The following is a 14,298-nucleotide window of genomic DNA, read 5'->3' on the forward strand; positions in this document are numbered from 1 at the left end:
GTCGCATACAACAGCCTCTTTACCATGGTTTCTAGAAAATGTATGTTGTTTAGGTGAATCTCATTGTACACGCTGCAAAGATATTCAAAGACCACACGCACACGCACACACACACACACACACACACACACACACACACACACACACACACACATATATATATATATATATATATATATATATATATATATATATATATATATATATATATATATATATATATACATATGCGCTGTTTCCTGACGTAAGGATACTTCATGCATTAGTACAAAATTCCGACAATTTAGTAGTCGCGTAAATGCTCTAAAGCATTTCTTTTATTTTCCGAGCACAATTCGCGAATGGAATTCGCTATTTCATGAGGTAGTATGTACGCTTACCTTCTTAGAGAACACTGATAGCAGGGTGTTAACCTGGTACCCCATAGTACGCCATTATACTGTTTTGTATTCTACCCTGTTTTAACTTTTGTCTTCCAGCTGCACTTTTAGCCGCCATGTTTTTCTTTTCTTCGATTGCGCCGGCAATTTTCGATCGCAGCTCATTACCGCCTGTTTCTGCGTTTAGCGTTCGCGTACCTCGGCGCAAGCGAGCGAACGATGAAAGAGCGAACGTGGTGTGACGCGGGAGATAAAAGTATGGCAAAATGGCCTTGCTGGTTGATCTTGAATGGCAGTAGTGGAGCGCTTAGTAAAGACGATGATAAAAAAGTAGACACGCGGACACAGGGGCGCCCATGTGTCCGTGTGTCCTCGTCTTTACTCAGTGCTCCACTACTGTTAAAGGGGAACGAAAAATAACGATAGAGAAGAGAGTGCGAGGAGGAAAGCGGAGGAAGAGGGTATGACGAGAGCGCGAGAAGAAAAGTGTAGTGCCGCGCAAGATGGGCTCTGCGGCGGGGACCGCTACGAGACGGCGCCAGAGCAGTGCGCCGTCGTCTGTTAACCGATGGCATGTGGTGGAAATGTATGCAAACAAACTGCAGGTCTGTCTGCGGCGGCTGCTGTGAATCGCGCGCAGGCGTCACCCCTGCGCTGCATGTGGCAGTCTCCCGATTAGCGAGGCAGCCTCGCCACACCTCGCTCCGTTTGCAATGTGCCGCACGAGCTACATTGTCCGCGCCAGCGAATATATCGCCAAACCAAAACATCTATAGAGCTCCGCTAAAATTTGGCATCAGGGAGTATCGCAATCGTTGCTGAAGTTCTTTTTTGAAATTTTTGTTGTATTGATACACCCGCCCTTCTATAATGCAATACAGGCGCTGTAGGCTTTAAATATACTAAAATAAAATAAAAAAGATTGCATGGTGTCCAACTGACCTCTCAAGAAACGTTAAGATTAAAATGCCCATTTCAGCAAAACTCTGCCTGCGGCATTCTAACATGAGGAAAATTTCAGTGATGATAATTTTTAAGACGGCTTCGTTCCTTTCTAACAATTTTGGAAGCCAAAGAAAGCAGTGTATGTTATCAAAATACCATTCGATCCGACCGGAGTTTTTGGGCCATGTCTCATTCATAGGAGAACACTTTATCAGCACCCCCATGGCAGATAATAATTACGACAACTCCGCCAACAACTCATGCTAGTACTGCAAGTAAGAAAGAATTGTGCTGAGCTGTGCAGATATTCGAAAAATTAGTCAAAATCGGCCAAGAAAATTCTATAAATGTTCAAACCTTGCTCTTATAAAAAAGCACAAAACCGAGAAAGTTTTATCTCAAGAAACATTCCAACGAGATACGTAATTTGGCCATTTCATCATTTTCTTACTGCAGAAAATGTTACGAATTTTTATTACAAGACTACTGCCATGAATGTAGTGTTTGTATTCTACAGGAAATAGTACGTTTCTTAATGCACAAGTGCATAAGCCGAAAAATATACTCCAGCATTTTTTGCGCTTGTGATTGAGAAAAAGCAAGTATCCGTGTTCGTAAAATTGCAATATCGTTGTTATATATGTTGTTCAGCAATAGAGAAATCGATTTTACTTGCTTAAGACCATCGTATAGGCATTTACTTGGGTAGTAGAGGGACCACTTTGCTTCAGTCATTTTTCATATTCGTAATCACGAGCCTTTTTACCCTAAGCTGCATTATTATGGGAGATTGTTGCTACAGAGAATATTCTTTAGCGCCCATGTAATCTTGTATTGAACGAAACTATTCACAGTAGCATTGCCGTTGGCATGGAGGCTGCAGTGATGCCGATCTTTTATAGTCTTTCGTCTAAAATGTGCCCCCCTGTAGACAATAAACTGACCTCGCTGTCCACCTAACGCGAGACGTGAATTCGCGTGCTTTTTTTAGCGCGACAGCTTTAAGGAGCTCGTGTCGAAGAAAAGCCGGTGTCGTTGCTGTCAGCGGCGTTGGCCGTAAGCGAAAAATGGCGGACGGCAGTTCATAAATAAAAACTTGCGAGATGGGGAGGGTGGGAATCGTACCAGGGTCTCCGGAGTGGGCGACGGAGACGCTGCCACTCAGCCATGAGGTCGATGCTTCAAAGCTGGACAAAAGCGCCTCTAGTGAATGCGGTGTTGCCTTAAAAACGCGCCGTAGAAAGTTATCCTGCGGCGTATATCGGCAATTATGAGCATGCAAATAACAGAAGTCGCAGTTCAACGCGCAAGGAAGTACGTTTCCGCTACAGTTCTTCTGCGCTTGGCACACACGTAGAGCCATCTTGCGGCAAACACAGAAGACCCCCTCTTCGCAATGTACGGCGCTGCCCCGACACGTGGCGCGCCACTGACCCGGTTCTCCCCTTCGTCTCGTTTGAGCGAATCGGGGCCCTGCAGGGATAAGTGCGAGGATGCCCCAATACCCTTGTGTTTAATAAGTTTTCTCGCTCTCTCCGCTTCCAATTTCCAGCATGCGTCACTCGAACCCTTCTGTTTAAGCGACGCGGCTCCTCTTTACGCTCACAGCACGCTTCCTAGTTGCAGCGTCCCATGCGGGATGCCTTTGACGTGATCGCTGCACCGTAGCGCGTCTGGTGGGAAAGCATCCCCTGTGATTTGTGCCGTGCTGCTGGCGAGGAGTCATGCGCCTGCGTGGGGCTTCCAAGCCAGATGTAGGACGATCCCGTCGAAGCGTCAGCCCCACGGTCGCGTCCGCCTTCATGGCGCGTCGCGGCCCGGCTATCCGTGCCGATCACGACGTTTGGCTTTTGTAGATTGTTTATCCCTCCGAGACACCGAGTTCTTTGCTTCGATCCGCTTGCTTAGGCACGCGTTTCGTCTTTGTGGGACTCAAGAGCATGCCGAGCGAATGAGCGGGCGATGCGAACGGGGTGCGATAACGCTATCGCGTTCCACTCTTGAAGGCGAAGCTTAATCGTCCTCCAAGTTTTTTTTTTTTTACAGTCGAGAAAAGCCTTGCAATTCATTGAACGAAGCCATGCAGGCACATTATTCTTGATTTGTCTGCCACTCGCAAGCCACGCGAGAGCGTTTGAAAGCCGATTACATGGAGACTTTATCGAATCGGGCTGCTAGCGGTGGCGTCTGCGATGACACGTCGTTGTGGCGCTCGGGATCGCCTCAGCAGCTCGACAACGCAGGGCAATAAAGCATGAAAAAAAGAGGATTTTTTCACGGTGTGTGGCCTGAGTAAAGGAATACTGTATTCCTTTACTCTCAATTCGACAGCCTAACACAAATTCCCTCGTCGCCGCACCCTCTCGCCTTACACTCTCTCCCCTTTACAAGAACCTCACCTATATATACCATGACGAGGAAAGCACACGTCGTCTTGAAGAAGATAAGTCCACTTGTCGAAACGTTGGCTCCTGCTTTCACCTTGTTCTCGTTTCGCTCATCGTTATGCCGTAGTAACTCCGGATTAATTTGGACATCCTGGGATTTTTTAACGTACACCTAAATCTAAGTACACTGGTGCTTTTGCATTTTGCTCCTGTGGAACGGCGGTTTTGTTTTCGACTAGATTTGTGAATGTTCCAAACAGTGTCCCCCCCCCCCCCCCTATATTTTTACAGTCGACGCTCTTTAAATGGAACCTCAAGGGACCAGCGAAATTGGTCGCATTTACCAGGCGTTCTGTTTACTGAGAAACATTGCAGAGAGCCAACCAGCCAACCATGAGGACGGTGTTCTGTTTAAGCAGCAGTTTCAATTAGGCGATTTTCATTTATCGAGATTCCACTGTAGTTTATAATAGGGGATAAGTAGTGTTCTGCATGGACACTTTAGCATGGTAACCATGTTTAGGTGAATATTGTGCAAGCAGCGACATTTTACTGTACCCACTGCATAATATGAAGCCAGCAACGTAACATGCTGCCAATGGAGGCGCGAACAAGTTCCTTCCCCGGTCATATCCAATAGCAGCAACTTTAGACAAAATTAGTCATGCTTTCTCACGTATAAGTGCCTTCTTTTCAGAAATTAAAGATCTATCCAGCAACATGGAACTATTTTCAACTCGTTACCTGAGTAGAAGCAAAGGATACAATTTACGTTACACATCAATAGTAATAAAGAAACCAAGGACAAAATACGGCACGCAAATGGTCGAATATGAACCCATGTGTTTATGTAATACGTACCCTAATATTGTTGACGAAGCTATAAATTCTAGAACAATTCACAAATATAAACATGCAATACAAAAAATAATATTGTCGGATCACAGTGTGTTTAACGAATGTTAATAAAGTTTCTTTGTTTAATGTCAATAGTGACACGTGTACTTATCTTTATCGGGCAACCACGTTTCGCCGCTTAACAATTGTAATCGCAGAGCGAGGGACGCGCCTGCATGTATCCGACGTTTCTGGAAAGCTATCGACGCTTCTATCCGCGTGTCTGTTGTCGCCGAACCTTGTGTTATCAGATTTCATCTCGTGACACGAATGGTGTAGAACTTTGTGGAAGACACGCGGGTCCCATCAGTTAATCTGGAACATTCGACGACTGATCTATAAAAGCCGACGCGCTTGACCCGCTGATCAGATTTCCGACGATCGCCGACCGTGTTCGCCGCTATCGTTGTGCTATAAGTGTAGCCTGTTTTTGTGGGCACAGGTTCGCCCAATAAAAGCTAGTTTTGTATTCCACCGTATTCTTCCTTTCTTCACCGTCACTACTCCGTGACATCTGGTGGAGGTGCTTTTCGTTCATGTACCGGACGCCCCCGACAAGCCGTGATCCAAGCCCGGAGCACAAAGAGAACACCAACGTAGTCCCGGAGCATCGAGCAAGCCACCGTCTTCAACAGCTGCCCCCGGAGCACGGACTTCTACCTGAGAAGACCAAGAAGATTGTGGACAAGGCAACCCCAATGGTAGCCCCAGCGTCCCCCATCGTCCTGCAGCAGCCCAGGGAACCTCCGACGTTCCGCGGATCAACATTCGAGGATCGGGAAACCTGGCTCGAAACGTATGAGAGGGTCGCTAAGTTTAACAGTTGGGACAGCGACGACAAGCTGCGGCATGTCTCTTTCGCATTGGAAGACGCCGCCAGGACGTGGTTCGATAATCGGTAAGCCACCTTAACGACGTGGGACCTTTTCCGAAGCGGCTTCTTGCACACGTTTACAAGCGTCGTGCGAAAAGAGCGAGCCCAAGCTCTACTAGAAACCAGAGTGCAGCTGCCAAACGAGACGATCGCAGTCTTCACGGAGGACATGGCCCGTCTTTTCCGGCACGCCGACCCGGAAATGTCGGAGGAGAAAAAAGTTCGCTTCCTGATGCGCGGCGTCAAGCAAGACCTTTTCACCGGACTTATTCGTAACGCACCGAAGACTGTGGCTGAGTTTTCTGCAGAAGCATCGACGATCGAGAAAACTCTGGAGATGCGCACCCGGCAATATAACCGCCACGGGCACACGCCGCAGTATCCCATCCAAGGACTAGGTTCGGACGACCTTCAAGAGACCATCAGAGCCATTGTGCGCGAAGAACTGCGCAAGGTCCTGCCGTCGTCGCAGCCTCAAGTGGCCTCGATCGCTGACATCGTCAAAGATGAGGTTCAGCGGTCGCTTGGAGTTCCGGAGGTGCAACCTCAATTACCGCAAACCCAGCCAGAAGCGATGACCTACGCTGCCGTCGCACGCCGTCAAGGACCCCCTCCGCGACCGCGCCAGGGCCCTGTCACGCCGCAGTTCCGTCGTCCGCCGCCGCCACCGCCAGCACGACCACCTGTCGCCCAGCGCACCTACGCGAGGAAGACGGACTTTTGGCGCGCTCCTGACCACCGCCCGCTCTGCTACAACTGCGGAGAAGCGGGTCATGTCTACCGACGATGTCCCTACCGGGAAATGGGACTGCGAGGGTTCGCCGTGAATGCGCCGCGTCCACAGCTTGGCGAGCGCCCACGTGACATCGCCGATTACCTCGCCGCTACTCAGTGGAGCCCTCGACGGCCGTCCTGTTCGCCGTCACCAGGCCGCTACCTGTCGCCGCAGCGCCGACCATACACCGGCCCAGCCCGGGGCCGCTCTGCGAGCCCATATCCGGAAAACTAAAAGCAGCAACCGATGGAGGTGCGGTTGCTGTTCGTCGAACTGACGAAGATCCTCCGCCGCCGACGAAGACGACGAAGAAACCATCTCGATGACCTAATGACGACACGCCGCCGTTCCGACGAAGTCAGGAAGCCAAGACTACACCGACGAAAGACGGCTTGACGACGCGACGTTCCAGATTCAGTTCAACACGACGCAGCCGCGATCCGACGCCGAGACCTAACTGTAACGCCAGACAAAGAACCACCGACCTCGACGTGCTTCTCGACGGCCACGCAGTCACCGCCTTAGTAGATACAGGAGCCGATTACTCCGTCATGAGTGGATCCATCGCCGCCCAGTTGAGGAAAGTTAAGACTGCATGGGAAGGCCCTCAAATACGCACCGCTGGAGGACACCTGATTACGCCGACTGGGATCTGCACGGCAAGAATTACCGTTCATGACCGGACTTACCCTGCCACCTTCGTTGTCCTCCAACAGTGTTCACGAGACGTCATTCTCGGCATGGACTTCCTGAGTCAACATGACGCATTCATCGACCTGAAGTCGAAGTCGATAACGCTGTCACAAGATCAAGCGATACCGCCGGAGAGCTGTCGTAGTCACCACGCCTAGAGTGTGCTCGAAGATCAAGTGAGCATCCCGCCGCGCGCCAGTATTATTATTTCCGTCGGCACTGAAACACCCGCTGACATAGAAGGCGTCATCGAGGGCGACCAACATCTACTGCTCGACCGTGAAATTTGCGTCGCAAGAGGGATCGCTCGACTCCACCGAGGGCAGGTGGAAGTTATGCTCAGCAACTTCAGCCAAGAGTTCAAGCACATCAACAAGGGCACGACAATCGCATACATCGAGGAAATTGTGGAAACCAGCAATGCCTTTGTCCTCTCGAATTCAGCCGCATCTACCCCGATGAGCATTGTCCCCGAACCAGACTTCGACGTGAATCCAAGTCTTCCTATGAGTAAGCAGCAACAGATCTGAAGTCTTCTCCGACGATACAAAGACTGCTTTTCGACGTCATCGAGGATTCGAGAAACACCAGTTGCAAAGCATCGCATAATAACCGAAGAGAGCGCTCGACCACTCCGCCAGAGCCCTTACCGAGTTTCGACGCGAGAACGTGAAGCTATTAGGCAACAAGTCGACGAAATGCTGCGCGACGACATCATCCAGCCGTCGAAAAGCCCGTGGGCCTCTCCTGTAGTCCTGGTAAAGAAAAAGGACGGAACCCTACGCTTCTGCGTCGACTATCGTCAACTGAACAACATCACGAAGAAGGATGTGTACCCCCTTCCACGGATAGACGACGCATTGGATCGGCTCTGCAACGCTAAATACTTCTCATCGATGGACCTCAAGTCTGGCTACTGGCAAATAGAAGTCGATGAGAGAGATCGCGAAAAGACTGCCTTCATCACGCCAGACGGCCTCTACGAGTTCAAGGTCATGCCATTCGGACTGTGCTCGGCGCCTGCAACGTTTCAGCGTGTCATGGACACGGTGTTAGCCGGACTGAAGTGGCAGCCGTGCCTTGTTTACCTGGATGACGTCGTTGTCTTCGCCGGAAATTTCGACGATCACCTTAGGCGGCTTGCGACAGTGTTAGAAGCCATCAAGTCATCAGGGCTCACTATGAAGCCGGAAAAGTGCCGCTTCGCTTACGATGAGCTTTTGTTCCTAGGCCACGTGATCAGCAAATCAGGAGTACGCCCCGACTCACAGAAGACAGCTGCCATCGCAAAGTTCCCGCAGCCAACCGACAAGAAGGCAGTGCGCAGATTCCTTGACATGTGTGCCTACTATAGGCGCTTTGTCAAGGACTTCTCACGCATCGCGGAGCCGCTAACACATCTAACCAAATGTGATGTTGCGTTCAAGTGGGAAACGTCGCAGGCCAAGGCATTTCAAGAACTCAAACGACGCATGCAGTCGCCGCCGGTACTAGCACACTTCGACGAGGACGCTGATACCGAAATCCACACTGACGCCAGTAGCCTAGGCCTCGGTGCCGTCCTAGTCCAGAGGAAAGAAGGACTTGAAAGGGTGATATCGTATGCTAGCCGGTCGCTGTCAAAAGCGGAAAGCAACTATTCTACGACTGAAAAGGAATGCCTCGCCATCTTTTGGGCTATAGCTAAATTCCGCCCTTACCTCTATGGCAGGCCATTCAAAGTCGTCAGTGACCATCATGCATTGTGTTGGCTAGCTAACTAAAAGGACCCTTCAGGACGCCTGGCGCGGTGGAGCCTCAGACTACAAGAATATGACGTCACGGTAATATACAAGTCCGGAAGAAAACACTCCGACGCCGACTGTTTATCGCGCGCCCCCATCGATCCTCCGCCGCAAGACGACGAGGACGACGACGCCTTCCTTGGGATAATAAGCGCGGAAGACTTCACTAAACAGCAACGAGCAGACCCGGAGCTTAAAGGTCTCGTCGAGTATTTGGAAGGGAACACCGACGTTGTCCCTAGGGCATTTAAGCGCGGGTTGTCGTCATTCACGCTACAAAACAACCTGCTCGTGAAGAAGAACTTCTCACCAGTCCGCGCCAGCTACCTTCTTGTTGTACCGTCAGCGCTGCGTCCAGAAATACTGCACGCCCTACACGACGATCCAACCGCTGGGCCCCTCGGATTCTCCCGGACGCTGTCAAGAATACAGGAAAGGTATTACTGGCCGCGTCTGACCGCCGACGTCGCCCCGTACGTCAAGACATGCCGAGACTGTCAACGACACAAGACACCACCGACAAGGCCAGCAGGATTACTACAGCCGATCGAACCTCCTCGCCGACCATTCCAGCAGATTGGGATGGATTTGTTGGGGCCGTTTCCGATATCAACATCCGGCAATAAGTGGATCGTCGTGGCGACGGACTATCTCACCCGTTTTGCTGAAACTAAAGCTCTACCAAAAGGCAGCGCAGCCGAAGTGGCGAAATTTTTCGTCGAGAACATCCTGCTGCGACATGGTGCCCCAGAAGTCCTCATCACCGACAGAGGAACGGCTTTTACAGCAGAGCTCACCCAAGCCATTCTGCAGTACAGCCAGACAAGCCACAGGAGGGCAACTGCCTACCATCCGCAGACGAATGGTCTCACGGAGCGCCTGAACAAGACCCTCGCCGACATGCTAGCAATGTACGTCGACGTCGAACACAAGACGTGGGACGCGGTCCTGCCGTACGTAACCTTTGCGTACAACACGGCGGTGCAAGAAACAACACAGATCACGCCGTTCAAACTGGTCTACGGCAGGAACCCGACGACGACGCTTGACGCCATGCTGCCGCACGTAACTGACGAAGAGAATGTTGACGTCGCTAGCTATCTCCAGCGCGCCGAAGAAGCCCGACAGCTCGCCCGCCTACGGATCAAGACCCAGCAGCGTACCGACAGCCGACACTACAACCTCCGACGACGCTTCGTCGAGTACCAGCCCGGCGACCGTGTTTGGGTATGGACCCAGATACGCCGGGGAGGACTCAGTGAGAAGCTGCTGCGACGCTATTTCGGACCCTACAACGTCATCCGACGTATTGGCGCACTAGACTATGAGGTCGTGCCAGACGGCATTTCGCACTCACAGCGGCGCCGCGCACGATCTGAAGTGGTCCACGTGGTGCGCCTTAAACCATTTTACGGACGCTGATGAACTTCCTTAGTTGTTTTCTTTGATACGAGTGCTTTTCTTTGTTACTTTCGTTTGTTTGCAGCATCGGGTCGATGCTTTTTAAGAGGGGGGTAATGACACGTGTACTTATCTTTATCGGGCAACCACGTTTCGCCGCTTAACAACTGTAATCGCAGAGCGAGGGACGCGCCTGCATGTATCCGACGTTTCTTGAAAGTTATCGACGCTTCTATCCGCGTGTCTGTTGTCGCCGAACCTTGTGTTATCAGATTTCATCGCGTGACACGAATGGTGTAGAACTTTGTGGAAGACACGCGGGTCCCATCAGTTAATCTGGAGCATTCGACGACTGATCTATAAAAGCCGACGCGCTTGACCCGCTGATCAGATTTCCGACGATCGCCGACCGTGTTCGCCCCTATCGTTGTGCTATAAGTGTAGCCTGTTTTTGTGGGCGCAGGTTCGCCCAATAAAAGCTAGTTTTGTATTCCACCGTATTCTTGCTTTCTTCACCGTCACTACCCCGTGACAATAGTAATGTTATGAATATTATATTCTGAATGTATAACTTTTCTTAATACCAGAATGTTCTTATTTTTGCTGGGTTACATTTGTTTATTTATTTGCTGCTTGGCAAACGGTTGATAATTTTCAATGTGTTTAAAATTTTGCTGTAAACAGTTCTGAAGTTTTGTGTCTTATTAGTTGTACTTTGCTTTATCAGCAGACTGCTACTTCTGCTGCTCCAGCGAGGTAAAGGCCTTAAAAGGATTACGCCCTCCTTTTGCCTTACCTTGCGGGCATACATTGCATTTGTTTTGCCCAAATAAATGAAAATGAAAAAAAATCAAATCCTCCTTATCACATTGGCATCCAATCGTGTCGTCCCCCGAGCTGAGGCAATTAGAGATTGTATTTATTTGCACTTCAGATAGCATATCGCTCTTATTTAAAAAGAACATGGCCTCACGGTCACCACCCAGATGTAAAATTCGAGCTGCAAACCAGTAGCAGACATTCTAAGGTAGAAGCCTAACTGTTCTTTTGAATTGGGATGCATACTGAAACACTGTAATGCAATTACAGACAGGACTGGTAGTGTAGCAACCAGGAAAGATGTAACAGACATAAAGGAGCAAAATTGTGTAAGCCTCGAATTATTATTATCTCTGAAGAACCATGCTTTCTAATTATAAAATTTGGATCAAAATAAAGTAATTGGAAAGCAAACCTGCATTTTTTTTCAAGTAGCCATAATAATGTCCATGCTACCTTCCAGGGTGCACACTACTTTGCGTTTCTTCGATTATGAAATTGTTACCTTGCCATGCGTTGCCAAATGTATTGCTCTATTGTTGGTCGAGGCTGTTGGAAGGGATATAGATCTCAGGCTAAAGGAAATGTTTCGACAAGGAGACTTGCCACATTGAACAATGAACGTCTCAGGCTGGAGCCATTTTGTTGCCTTGTAAAGATATTAGCTCCAGCTTCAGGTTTCCTTTGTTGGACAACTGTTGATGACTAATGTCGCCATCTTTTCATTTACCCTCGTCTTATTCAGCCAAATAATAATTCGATTGGAAAAACTTTTATAAAAGTCCTGCCGGACACACGTCAGTGCGCAGTGGACGTCTCCCACGCAGGGACCGACAGGGAATACCTGGCGGCCGCTGCGCGAGCCTGCTGGACGGCCCATTGCTGGTCTTGTAGGAGCGGGCTTCTTAGGGTCTTGTCCCACTTGTCGGAGGTAGAGTCGGGCGGAGCGTTTCTGCACTCCCAGAGCAGCTGTGCTAGTGTCGCCGTGACCCCGCACGAGGGGCACGCATCATCTGGATAGACGTCCGGGTAGATTATGTGTAAGGTGGCCGGGTTTGGATAGGTATCTGTCTGTAATGAGCGTAGTGTGAGCGCCTGCGGCCTGTTTAGTTTGGTGTGCGGGGGCGGAAGGAGACGTTGTCCCAAGTAAAAGTGTTCGGTTATTTCATTGTAAGTTATTGGGGCATCCGTGTTCGCCTCCAACTCATCGAAACCTAGTTGCCCGGGGGTGACGGCGCGGTCGGTAAGCGCGCGCGCAGCGTCGTGAGCTGTCTCGTTGAGGTTGGGTGGCGCGCCCGGAATCCGACCTAGGTAAGCGGGAAACCAGATGACGGCGTGGTGTTTGAGGGTGCTTGGATCAGCGAAGCGGAGGATGCGTAACGCCTTGACGGAGACTACTCCTCTCTCGAACGCTTTGATGGCTGGGCTAGAGTCGCTGAATATTGTCGTTCGCTTATCGTCGAGCATTGCCAGGGCTATGGCCACTTGCTCCACCACCTCGGAATCACGTGTGCGTACCGTGGCGGCGTTTAAAGTCCGTTGCGAGGACGAGACCGCTACCGCGGGGAAGGCTCGGTTGCATCGGTAGGCGGCGGCGTCCACGAAAGCGACGTCGTCCGCTTTCTTGTTTACTCGTTTGAGGAACGCGGTGGGCCGGGCTTGGCGCCTGCCTCGATTGTGTTCCGGATGGACGTTTCGCGGAATGGGTGCGATCGTGATCAGGTCGCGGAGCTCGCGGGTAACCGGCGTAAGCTCCGGTGGATCCTGGGTGTTCGGTGGGAAGTACCCGAGCTCGCGCAAGATGTGACGGCTGGTCTTCGTCATCGTCAGTCGTATCATCTGCGCTCTCTCCTGAGCCTCAGCGATCTCTTCGAGGGTATTGTGCACCCCGAGCTCGAGGAGTCGATACGTCGGCGTCGTGTTCGGGAGCCCAAGAGCCCACTTCACTACCTATCGGATTAGTGTATTGAGCTTGTCAAGCTCCGATTGTTTCCACTTATGCATTGCTGCGACATAGGTGAAGCGACATAGGAAGAACGCGTGTACGAAATGCAGCAGATTGTCTTCTTTGAGGCCGTGGTGATGGTTGGCCACCCTGCGTACAAGTCGTACTTCGTTGTCCGTTTTTGTCGTCAGCTTGTAGACCGTTTGGATGTTGGATGTGCCTGCCTCGATAATCATTCCCACTACTCGGATGGAGTCAACTCTGGGGATTGGGCGACCGTCTCTGGTGCGGACAGTGATGTTGCGCTCGGTCGGTGGTTTCCATCCATTAGGCCTCTTGCCTCGTCGTTTTGGGCTGTACAACAACAGCTCCGATTTCGTGGAGGAGCATTTGAGGCCCGTGTGGTCGAGGTAGGATTCGGCAGTTTCGACTGCCTCCTGCAGACCGGATTCGATAAAGCCATCCGACCCCACGGAGCACCAGATGATGATGTCGTCCGCGTATACCGTATGGTTGAGGCCTGGTATCTTCGACAGGCGTTCGGAGAGCCCAATCATCACCAGGTTGAACAGCGTCAGCGAGAGGACGGAGCCCTGGGGGGTGCCACGCTGTCCGAGCTCGACTTCTTCCGACGTGAGGTCTCCGACACGGAGCACGGCCTTGCGGCGGGTTAGGAAGGAGCGGACGAACTCGTAGAACCGGCGCCCGAGCCCTGAGGCCGTGATCGCCTTTAGTATTGCCGAGTGCTGGATGTTATCGAAAGCCTTATCCAGGTCAAGGCCAAGTATGGCGCGGGTGCCCTAAGTAGCCCCGGCGTCTATGATTTGCTGTTTGAGGAGAAGCACCGTATCCCGAGTCGAGAGCCCGGGTCGGAAGCCTATCATGTGGTGTGTGTAACAGTCCTGGTCTTCGAGATACCGGCCGACTCTGTTGAGTACGACATGCTCGGCCACCTTACCCAAGCACAACGTTAGCGAGATGGGGCGAAGGTTATCGACGCCAGTCGCCTTGCCCGGTTTCGGAGTGAGGATCGTCTGGGCGAGTTTCCAGGCATCAGGTAACTCGCCCCGCCCCCACACGTCATTGATGGCATCCGTGAGGTAAACGACCGAGGGTTCGTCTAAGTTCCGCAGGAGCTTGTTGGTTATGCCACCGGGGCCTTGGGCGGAACGGCCCTTTAGTTCGTGGAGAGTCCGGCGTATCTCTTCGACGGAAAAATCGGCGTCTAGGAGACTGTTGTCGGTACCGGTCTAATCGGGATGTAGGGTCGGTGGGTATCGGCAGGTACTTATGCACAAGCGTCTTGACGATGTCATCCGGCGAAGCGGTGCCTTTGGCCTGGTGAAGGACTTTGGTGAGCGAGTGGCGCTGGTTTGTGCGGGTGTTGGTGTCGTCGAG

Source organism: Dermacentor albipictus, chromosome 2, assembly GCF_038994185.2.
Source record: "Dermacentor albipictus isolate Rhodes 1998 colony chromosome 2, USDA_Dalb.pri_finalv2, whole genome shotgun sequence".
Classification (NCBI taxonomy): domain Eukaryota; kingdom Metazoa; phylum Arthropoda; class Arachnida; order Ixodida; family Ixodidae; genus Dermacentor; species Dermacentor albipictus.